The 11,508-nt window shown below is 44.6% G+C and overlaps 1 pseudogene; it reads right to left on the reverse strand.

The window, feature by feature from the left end:
* Positions 1–4,750: 4,750 nt before the first annotated feature.
* LOC127667392 (keratin, type II cytoskeletal 6B-like) lies at positions 4,751–11,260 on the reverse strand (annotated as a pseudogene).
* Positions 11,261–11,508: the final 248 nt, after the last annotated feature.

Consider the following 11,508-nt stretch of genomic DNA (forward strand, 5'->3'; position numbering starts at 1 on the left):
CACATAAATCTTAAATTCTATTATAGAATGTTTCTACTTCCCTTTTCAATTATTTTAGCAATGTTTTTATGTCTACCATTTTACTCTTTAATTTTTCCATGAAAATTGTCACTTTTAACGTGTTTTTTTATATATTTCTTCAATTTTCTCAGAAATATTTTCCATGTAAATCTTCAATTTTATCAAAAAATGTTTTTACTTCCTTTTTCAAAAAGAATATGGTTTAAAAAAACTAAAAAAAAATTGGGTAGGAGAGAAAACAGATAAAAAGGAAAGGGCGATGTAGCGGTTAGACTAGTTCCTGCTGATTAGGTGGGGGCAAGTTTGGTGGGGCAAGTCTGATATTGACCGTTAGGATACTGAATTTATTTATTTTTTGATGTTGTTTCTTCTTTGCACACATCTACTTAGTAAACCACAACCAACAACAAGCAACAGCAACCAACCAACAACTAACAAGCCACCCTGATTCATACCTTCTTCTTAACATCATCAATCTGAAATCTTGGCGTCTAGATCACACGGTTGAATTCTGCCATACCCTGCATTGTGTTAGTCACACTGTCTCCATGTCAGCTCACTGGGATCTGCATCTTCTTATACTGCATACATAGAAGAAAGACAGAGAAATATGCTCGTGGTTGTTTTGTTTTGTCTTGGGACCAATGACATTCAACATCAAAACTCATGTGACCTATTCCTAACTCTGTTTTCTCTATGGCTCTATTTAGGTCTGACTGACTGACTCTCTCTCTCTCTCTCTCTCTCTCTCTCTCTCTCTCTCTCTCTCTCTCTGTGTGTGTGTGTGTGTGTGTGTGTGTGTGTGTGTGTGTGTGTCCTGGCCCTTTTCCTATATCTTGGTCTCTATTTGTCATTATGTGTGAACAGCTTTATGTTTAGAGCCGAACATCCGTATATTGGATTGAAAAAAGAACTTTTTTTGTGCATGAAGTGTTTTCAGAATTGTTAGTCCCATCTCCAAGGAACTGGTCATGTCAGGTCAAGTGCAGCTATCACAATACAGTTCCTTTCCAAGACTCATACATCCTGCTCACTCACTCCAGGGCTGCCCACTCAGCCTTTTCATCACTCCTCCGCCTATAGTTTAATAAGGTGGCTTCCTTTATCTGTAAACTGCTAGATTCTTGTATCTTGTCTTACTCTCTCCTGAGTTATCTTGATCTCACAAATTATTAGTTTTGCTTTCAAGAATTAAGGTTTCCAGTGTATAAAACTCTGTGGAGGCTGTTTTAAGAGAATCTTTAAGGGGTCAAGCTACAGATCAGGTGTACTGGCTGGTTTTGTGTGTCAACTCAACACAGGCTGGAGTTGTCACAGAGAAAGGAGCTTCAGTTGGGGAAGTGATTCCATGAGATCCAGCTGTGGGGCATTTTCTCAGTTGGTGATCAAGGGGGGAGGGCCCCTTGTGGGTGGTGCCATCCCTGGGCTGGTGCTCTTGGGTTCTATAAGAGAGCAAGCTGAGCAAGCTAGGGGAAGCAAGCCAGTAAGAAACATCCCTCCATGGCCTCTGCATCAGCTCCTGCTTCCTGACCTGCTTGAGTTCCAGTCCTGACTTTCTTTGGTGATCAATAGCAATATGGAAGTGTAAGCTCAATAAACCCTTTCCTCCACAACTTGCTTCTTTGTCATGATGTTTGTGCAGGAATAGAAACCCTGACTAAGACACCAGGCAAAGTCTGGTATGGGGCTTACATTATAAATGATATAGACTATAATAAAATGTGCAAAGAATTTTCCCTTTCATTGAAAATAAATTCTTTTTCTCACAAAATATATTGATTATGTTTTCCCTTTCTTCTCCTCCTCTAAGTTCCTCCCCACTTTCCCTCCCATGTGGATCCATCTCCTTTCTGTCTCTCATTAAAAAACAAACAAGCTTCTGAAGGATCATAATAAAATAAGGCATAATAAGATAAAGCAAAATTAACATATCAGGATAGTACAAAACAAACAAATGAAAGAAAAGAAAAAGCATAAAAAACAGATATAGCTTGAGAAACCCACTTATTCACACACTCAGGAATCCCCTAAACACTAAACTGGAGTCAGAATATAGACACAAAGGATCCTGTTTTCTTCTCTTCTTACACAGGGTTGGCTCCTTAAGCCGCTAGGGGAAGGATCTGATGGAGACATTCTGTTTTGCACTGAGGTTCCAAGAACTCTCCCTGTCTACATGTTATCTGGCTTTGGGTCTCTGTATTGGATCCCATCAGATTCTCTGATGATAGCTAAGCATGACACTGAACTCTACATGCAGCAGAACATCATTAGTAGACATTTTATTACTATGTTCTTCTATCAGAACAGTAGTTTTTGGTGTTACTCTAGGTCTCTTATGCTATCTAGTCTCAGGTTCCTGGTTACCCAAGAAGTGTAGGGGATGGACTCCAACTTGTGAAGTAGGCTTTAAATAAAATCAGATATAGCTTTACTCTTACAGTGTTGTGCACAACATATTGCACAAGCACATCTTGCAGGCAGGCATTTCATCACTGTGGATGAAAGTGTTTGTTCCTGATTTGGTGTTCACATTTCTTCTTTGGGGAGCATGCAGAGTCCTTGCCTATACGGAAGACACAGGCACATAGGGGTGAGGACTGTCTGTGTAGGCACCAGCTGGATTTTTCCATGTTCAATGACCTGTGCAGGTGTTGTCTTCAGTCTTAGGGCCTTGCAATTGGTCTGTAGAGCAACCTATAGTTTGGACAGCAAGATGCACTCTTTTGGTGTTCCTATGTGAACTCTTTGGATACATACACAATCAGATGTCATCAGATCCTGGCACTGAAAGCTTCATTTGCTGACAGGATGTACATTGGGGGCCCTGTCTCCCCCATTACTTGGGGATTCCATGAAACCATTGTAAATATGTATATACAATGACTTAACGTGTAAATATATATTTGTTTGTTTTGAGAAATATCTTTGCCTTCTTCTTTTTAAAAAATAATTATCTTATTTATTTTCATTCCAAAAGTTGCCCAGCTTCCTGGTTCCCACTCTACGAATTGTTTGCCTCTTCCCCCTCACCTCTGAGAAGGTGCTCCCCCACCCATGCACTCACCATCACCTCATCCCCACCAGCATCCCTCTTATCCTGGGGCATCAAGTTTCCACAGGATTGAGCTTCCTCACCCACTGAGGTCATCCACTGGAAGTCCTCTGTTATATATGTGCCTGGGGCCACACACTAGCCCATGTATGCTTCTTAGCTTTTGGCTTAGTCTCTGGGAGCTCTGAGGGGTCTAGGTTAGTTAACACTGTAGTTATTCCTATGGGGTACAATCTCCCTCAGCCCCTTCAGTCCTTCTTTTAACTCTTCCATATTGGTCCCCCACCTCAATCCTATGGCTGGCTGTGAGTATCTATTTGCATTTGTGTCAGTCTGTATTGGTTTTCCATGCTACCCCTTAAATGGCCCAACATTTAGTTGTTTCTCCCCATATCTCCTTCCCTGTTTACCTCTTCCACACTGCTCCCAAGTTGATCATCCCCTTCCACTTCCCGCATTTCCATCCATAAATATCTTATCTTGTCTTCTTAGTCATTTTGACAGATGTAAGATGGAATCTGAATATTGTTTTGATTTGCATTTTTCTGATGACCAAGGATGCTAAAAAATTCTTAAAATGTTTCTTAGCTGCTTGAGTTATATCTTTGGAGGACCCTCTTTTTAGAAGTATATGCTGTTACTATCAACATGATATTTTTAGTGAATATTTGGGAACTTCACAGCACACAACCTGATCACACTCATTTCCCAGTCCTTCTGTCTCCACACCCACTCTTGTGACCTTCCCTGAATAAATAAATAAATAAATAAATAAATGAAAAAGAAAAAGAAGAAAACCAAGTCAATTTGTGTTATCTACATACTCACTAGAGCATGGTCAGACTGTCCGTTTTCCGCCTTTTAAATACAACTGAGTCATGTCACTCCTCACCCCCAGATGCTACCACTCGTGGGGAACTACCTTCAGCATCTTTATTATACTTTATAAGAGTTTAACCATTCTCTTTAATGGCTTCCCCCTACTTTTTGTGAGGGTAGGGTTTAGGATGGGGGTAGAGCATGTCACAAAATGCTTCAATGTCCTATTTTTTCAACTATGCACTGGCAGTCATAGGAGCCAAAGTACTCTCCTTGTTCTTCACTGCCAGGAGCAGAGATCATGGATTTCCACATGGTTTCTGGAGAAAGCACAGACCACGAACACAACATGTAGCTGCAGTAGGACCTTGAACTCAGGCATGGCTATTAGGGTAATCATAGGCCAGTTGCATCAGCCTGGTTCTAACCACTGTTCTGTCTCCAGGGAGGTTTATGACATTTATAGATGGGGTTTCTTAGGACATTGGAATTTGAAAGGGAGGTGCTCATTTCTTGAGTAGGAAACAGACAATATTTCCAGAATGAAGGGGACACACACACCCTTTCACAGGTACCTTAGAGATAGAGCTAGATAGGCAGGAGACTAGAAACCAAATACAACATGAAGTACCAAATATGAGTGAAGTGTGATGTGAGCTCAGAGGATGGCAATCAGAAGTTAAGCAATGCAGACCCATGAGGACAGAAGGAAGAGCACGAAGACCCAGATTCCTCAGACACAAGCAGAGAGAAGAGGTACAGTCTAGGGAGGAGAAGCCCCTGTACACAGAGCTCTGAGCTCAGGTCTCTGCAGCTAAGGTATCTGGGGTCAGGGATAAGCTGGTGGTTGGTACTTCAGTGCCTGTAGCTCTTCCTGCTGGAGGAGGTGCTGATGGTGTCTTTGATGTGGGACAAGCTGACACCAGAGGAGCCGAGGCCACCCCTGATTCCTCCGCCACTTCCAGCTCTGAAGCTCCCTCCACGGCCATGGCTATGGCTGCAGGAGAAGCTGCTACCTCCACCCTGGCCAAATCTGACTCTGGCACCACCTGCACTGCCACAGCCTCTGGACACAGATGACTGTACTACAGCCGTGAAGGAGGAAAAGTGTCAGGAGCCATAATGGGACAAGATAAATAGTAGCAGGTGATCATCCTGGAAAGACCTGCTTTGGGTTGTTATATAATCTGAGACAGGTGCACCCTTATTAAGCAAGGTTGGAAGGGATTCATTTTAGGAAAGATTCATGCTATTAATATGCTTTTTCTGATAGTACAAAACATATATAACAATCACTAAGTAATACCACACCTCTTTGGAGCAGATCTATGCAGATCCACAAAGATGTATTTTCTTGTAATGATGCTATATAGACAAATAGATGACTTAAGTCTCAATGATGATCCTATAAGAATTCCAAAAATTGTATCTGTGATTATTAAGCTTTTTTATAGTGGCACTGATATTAGGTCCTTTTCTGATATTCAAAACTGCAATAAGAACTCTGCCAGTCTCCCAAGTGTCACCAGATAATTGCTCTTAGATAGTATCCAGACTTTCTGTTACTCAGAGCACATTCTAAGAGGTTGTAAAAACAATTAACTAAAGGTCATAAAAAGGAAATTAATGACTTATTATGGGTGCTAAGACAGAAGATAAAGTATTGATCGCGTTTATCTATACAAACTTTACTAATAACATGGTTATGGTTGTTAAATTTTCAGTGAACCTGTGGAGCTGAGACAGGTGATGGATGTATTAGCCAGATAATTATTCCTAATGGATATGCATGTAAACATTCTGTGTTATAAAATTCTATTCCAGGTTATTATTTGATTTTCTGTGTGAACTTGTGATGAACTTTGTAACGTTATGTATTGTGAAAGATGTTTAAGTGCTGAGGACAAGGAGAAGAGTCAGAAGTGAGGTGAGAAGAACTGAGCTAAGAAGAGCTGTGAGAGGGAACTGAGCTGTGAGAGGGAACTGAGCTGTGAGAGGGAACTGAGCTGTGAGAGGGAACCAAGCTGTGAGCGGAGAACTGAGCTGTGAGAGGGAACTGAGCTGTGAGAGGGAACTGAGCTGTGAGAGGGAACCAAGCTGTGAGCGGAGAACTGAGCTGTGAGAGGGAACTGAGCTGTGAGTGGGAACTGAGCTGTGAGAGGGAACTGAGCTGTGAGAGTGAACTGAGCTGTGAGAGGGAACTGAGCTGTGAGCGGAGAACTGAGCTCTGAGCGGGGAACTGAGCTGTGAGAGGGAACCAAGCTGTGAGCGGAGAACTGAGCTGTGAGAGGGAACTGAGCTGTGAGAGGGAACTGAGCTGTGAGAGGGAACTGAGCTGTGAGCGGAGAACTGAGCTGTGAGAGGGAACTGAGCTGTGAGCGGAGAACTGAGCTGTGAGAGGGAACCAAGCTGTGAGCGGAGAACTGAGCTGTGAGAGGGAACTGAGCTGTGAGAGGGAACTGAGCTGTGAGTGGGAACTGAGCTGTGAGAGGGAACTGAGCTGTGAGTGGGAACTGAGCTGTGAGAGGGAACTGAGCTGTGAGAGGGAACTGAGCTGTGAGAGGGAACCGAGCTGTGAGCGGAGAACTGAGCTGTGAGAGGGAACTGAGCTGTGAGAGGGAACTGAGCTGTGAGTGGGAACTGAGCTGTGAGAGGGAACTGAGCTGTGAGAGGGAACCAAGCTGTGAGCGGAGAACTGAGCTGTGAGAGGGAACTGAGCTGTGAGAGGGAACTGAGCTGTGAGTGGGAACTGAGCTGTGAGAGGGAACTGAGCTGTGAGCGGGAACTGAGCTGTGAGAGGGAACTGAGCTGTGAGCAGAGAACTGAGCTGTGAGAGGGAACTGAGCTGTGAGAGGGAACCGAGCTGTGAGTGGAGAACTGAGCTGTGAGAGGGAACTGAGCTGTGAGAGGGAACTGAGCTGTGAGAGGGAACTGAGCTGTGAGTGGGAACTGAGCTGTGAGAGGGAACTGAGCTGTGAGAGGGAACCAAGCTGTGAGCGGAGAACTGAGCTGTGAGAGGGAACTGAGCTGTGAGAGGGAACTGAGCTGTGAGAGGGAACTGAGCTGTGAGAGGGAACTGAGCTGTGAGAGGGAACTGAGCTGTGAGCAGAGAACTAAGCTGTGAGAGGGAACAGAGCTGTGAGCGGAGAACTGAGCTGTGAGAGGGAACTGAGCTGTGAGAGGGAACTGAGCTGTGAGAGGGAACTGAGCTGTGAGAGGGAACTGAGCTGTGAGTGGGAACTGAGCTGTGAGAGGGAACTGAGCTGTGAGAGGGAACTGAGCTGTGAGAGGGAACAGAGCTGTGAGCGGAGAACTGAGCTGTGAGAGGGAACTGAGCTGTGAGAGGGAACAGAGCTGTGAGAGGGAACTGAGCTGTGAGAGGGAACTGAGCTGTGAGAGGGAACTGAGCTGTGAGAGGGAACTGAGCTGTGAGCAGAGAACTAAGCTGTGAGCAGAGAACTAAGCTGTGAGAGGGAACAGAGCTGTGAGCGGAGAACTGAGCTGTGAGAGGGAACTGAGCTGTGAGAGGGAACTGAGCTGTGAGAGGGAACTGAGCTGTGAGAGGGAACTGAGCTGTGAGAGGGAACTGAGCTGTGAGAAGGAACTGAGCTGTGAGAGGGAACAGAGCTGTGAGCGGAGAACTGAGCTGTGAGAGGGAACTGAGCTGTGAGAGGGAACTGAGCTGTGAGAGGGAACTGAGCTGTGAGAGGGAACTGAGCTGTGAGAGGGAACTGAGCTGTGAGAGGGAACAGAGCTGTGAGAGGAGAACTGAGCTGTGAGAGGGAACTGAGCTATGAGCAGAGAACTAAGCTGTGAGAGGGAACAGAGCTGTGAGCGGAGAACTGAGCTGTGAGAGGGAACTGAGCTGTGAGAGGGAACTGAGCTGTGAGAGGGAACTGAGCTGTGAGAGGGAACTGAGCTGTGAGTGGGAACTGAGCTGTGAGAGGGAACTGAGCTGTGAGAGGGAACTGAGCTGTGAGAGGGAACAGAGCTGTGAGCGGAGAACTGAGCTGTGAGAGGGAACTGAGCTGTGAGAGGGAACAGAGCTGTGAGAGGGAACTGAGCTGTGAGAGGGAACTGAGCTGTGAGAGGGAACTGAGCTGTGAGAGGGAACAGAGCTGTGAGAGGAGAACTGAGCTGTGAGAGGGAACAGAGCTGTGAGCAGAGAACTAAGCTGTGAGAGGGAACTGAGCTGTGAGAGGGAACTGAGCTGTGAGCGGGGAACTGAGCTGTGAGCGGAGAACTGAGCTGTGAGAGGGAACTGAGCTGTGAGAGGGAACTGAGCTGTGAGAGGGAACTGAGCTGAGGGGAGGTTTTTAGACAGAACACTTTTTAGACTGAACTGAACTCAAGAAGAACTTAGAAGTATAGGCAAAGCTTTCAGAGAAAAGGCATTGAGAGTAAGAGCATTTGTGACTTCAGAGCAGGAGGAGAGAACAAGATTAGAAGGAGAATGCAGGGTGGAATAACTTAGAAACTATAGGTAACATTAAAAAAACAAGGAGAGAAGTGTGCAGAATGCAGAGGGAAAGAGGAAAAAAAGAAGCTGCAGAGAGAGCAGAAGGAGCAGGCAGGCTTCTTCTTACCGTGGGACAGAACAGGTCCTTTCTTAATAACAAGGCGGGCTTAGTTTTATTAAAAGCAACAAAGCTTTTTTTCTTACAAACATGGGTTTAATTCATTTAGCATTAAAAGGGTAGAAGCTTTTCCTTTCTCTATGCAATAAAGATTGGGGCTCATTTTTTATCCAGAATGAGTGAGTCCTTTCTGTAACAGTGCTTGGCCTTTTGCTCCATATGCATATGTAAGTGTGGATGTGTGGGTAAGTATGTAATTGTGAGAATGTATGAATGTGTGTGTGTGTGTGAATATGTAATTGTGAGAATACAAGCAAGTTGGTCCCAACTGGTTTGAATGGAAATGTATAAATGGGAATGCATGAATCTGTATATGAAATTATGAGCTTATGCATATTTGCTTATGTAAAAGTTTTCCCTTCTGCTAGTGTTTCTCTTTTCCTGGCTCAATAGAAGTTTATTGCTCCAAACTTCCCCCTAGGCCACCAAGCAAGAGGCATCTGGACAAGAGGAAAAAAGGCTCTAGCAATTAACCCTTTACTTTAACTCCTGCGGTTTTAGGGTGAGGTGCCAAGTGCCAGAAACTGAAGTTTCTGGCCTCAGAGGACCACAGAAGGCAGGTCAGCTACAGTAGCATAGTAACTTAGACCTAGATAAGTAAACTTTTTATTATTATACAGCAACCCTAAATATCTTGTAAGATATAGCCTTACCTTCCACAGATGCTCTTCCCCCTCCGCTGCCTCACAGAAGAACCAACAAGAAAGAAGAACCACACCAGGGCTGGCCCTTGGCAGAAAAGGACACATCAGACATAATGAGTCCCCTGTGACCAGCTGAGCAAGTCACAAGGGCAGGAGAAGGCTGGCAAGCAGAGTACTCACAGATGTTGTCTTGTCAAACACCTTCACCACACAACCTAGGAGATGAAAGCAGCAGGTGAGAACTCGGCAGGCATCTCTTCAGTCTCCATGGGAACCCTCCAACTGGTGAAGGTTCACAGAGAATCCCTTGCCAAGGAGTATCTTGAAGTCACCATTGTGGCCATAGCCAGTGCTCCCTCATCTTGTGCTCAGTGCTGGTACCATGGAAGTGTTCTCAGGGGTTGGAGGATGTAGTTACCCACCTGCACTCCTCTCCTTCTAGAAGCTTCCTATAGGTGGAAATTTCCACATGCGGGACAGCTTGACAATCAAGATGTCCTGCTGGCCCTTCACCTGCCAGGCCATGTCCTGGCCATGTTTGGCCTTTTGCAGGGCATCCTCCAGTCCTTTCAGCTTGCTCCTGACATCTCCCAGGGACATCTTCCCATGATGCTCAGCATCAGCAATGACCATGTGCTGTTTGTCACACTGGGCAGAGAGAACAACGAAAACAATTTTGGAGTTTGGAACTCTGAGGTGCTTGAGCTCCAGTTCTTGGTTTCCAGTGAGCAAGAGTGTAGAGGGCAGGAAACAATGGCTGGCAAGCTCTACATATCTCTGTTTATCTGACCTGATTCCTAATGTGGTCAATCTTGGATCTCAGCCTCTGGATCATGCGGTTGATCTCTGCCATCTCCTGCTTGGTGTTGCACAGGTCGCCCCCATGTCTGCCAGCTGTGACCTGCAGCTCCTCATACTGAAGGTCAATCCAACAGAAAACATTTATGTGAGTTTTTATACACAGAAGCAAATCCGCCTCCAAGTGGCATGCACTTTCATGGATGTGTTGTCTTCTCTTGTTCCTCAAGAGAAGCTTTAGGAAACCAGAGACTCCATAATTCCCCCAGGAAGTGAAAATGTTCTCTAGTGTCTCAGGAGACCCAGATTTCAGAATGCAGCTCAAGCAGAGAGCCATGGACCACCCTTATGGAAACTTTGCATCTACCTCTGGATTCTTTTACACTAGAACATCATTGTATTACCTAAGTGCCCAACACTGTTGCTATGAGAACAACCCAGCTTCTCTTTAGAGGACCTCCATTAATGAACTCAGAGTCTTATGAAATTCAGTCTGGGTCCAGGCATCCCAATCACCCTCCACATCAATACTCACTTTAGTCTGGTACCAGGACTCGGCCTCAGCCCGACTTCTCTGAGCAATGTCCTCATACTGGGCCTTGACCTCAGCAATGATGCTGTCCAGATCCAGGCTGCGGTTTCCTATGGGGCTGGCAGCTCCTTCAGCTCTTTCGATCCTTTCTCTACCTCCTCCACTGGATACCAACAAATTGGGAACTTTACCAACTCTACATCTGATAGAGCAGTAATATCTAATATATACAAAGAACTTAGGAAGTTAGAGAAACAAATATCCCTATTTAAAAAATGGGGTACAGAACTAAACAGAGAATTCTCAACTGTTGAATACCAAATGGTTGAGAAGCACCTGAAGAAAGGTTCAACAAACTCCATTCATGAATCAGCAACTGCATTTCAATGCAGAAGAAACTGCAAGGCTCTGCCAATAGGCCTGAGTCAGCAGAAACAGCAAGAAGCTGCTAGAACACCACCAGGAGATCCTTGGTGCATTTCTCTATGAAGTCCTGAAAATGATGATCAGCAAATAGTTACAAGGAGAACAAATACAACACAGCTCCATCAATTTTCTGTTCTGTTACATTTACACCCTTTCCTAACATCACATTTTCTTTAAAAATGTCCACTCTAGCAAAAATATTACATGTCACATGTCTTTTCAGCAAATCATCTTTCCACATGCCTGCTTCAGCAAAATCATCCTCTCATAAGACAGTTTCCAGAAGAATTTTACCTGACACAACTGAGTCTCCGAGGAAACCAGACATTTCCACTTCATATGTCCAATTGTATATGTGTGTAATTGAATACCTATATAAATGCATACATGCATATGTGCATAGTTGTATACACCTATACATGTATACATGTATAAGTGTATATATGTATATATTATATATTGTAATGCTAAATATCAGCCAAAGGCCTGCTTGCTCTCAGAGACAAGAGAATCTGCACATACACCAAGAGATGCTATGTGACCTGGCTTGTTAATTTAAATGTATTGGTTGAATAA

Source organism: Apodemus sylvaticus, chromosome 17 (genome assembly GCF_947179515.1).
Source record: "Apodemus sylvaticus chromosome 17, mApoSyl1.1, whole genome shotgun sequence".
NCBI lineage: Eukaryota > Metazoa > Chordata > Mammalia > Rodentia > Muridae > Apodemus > Apodemus sylvaticus.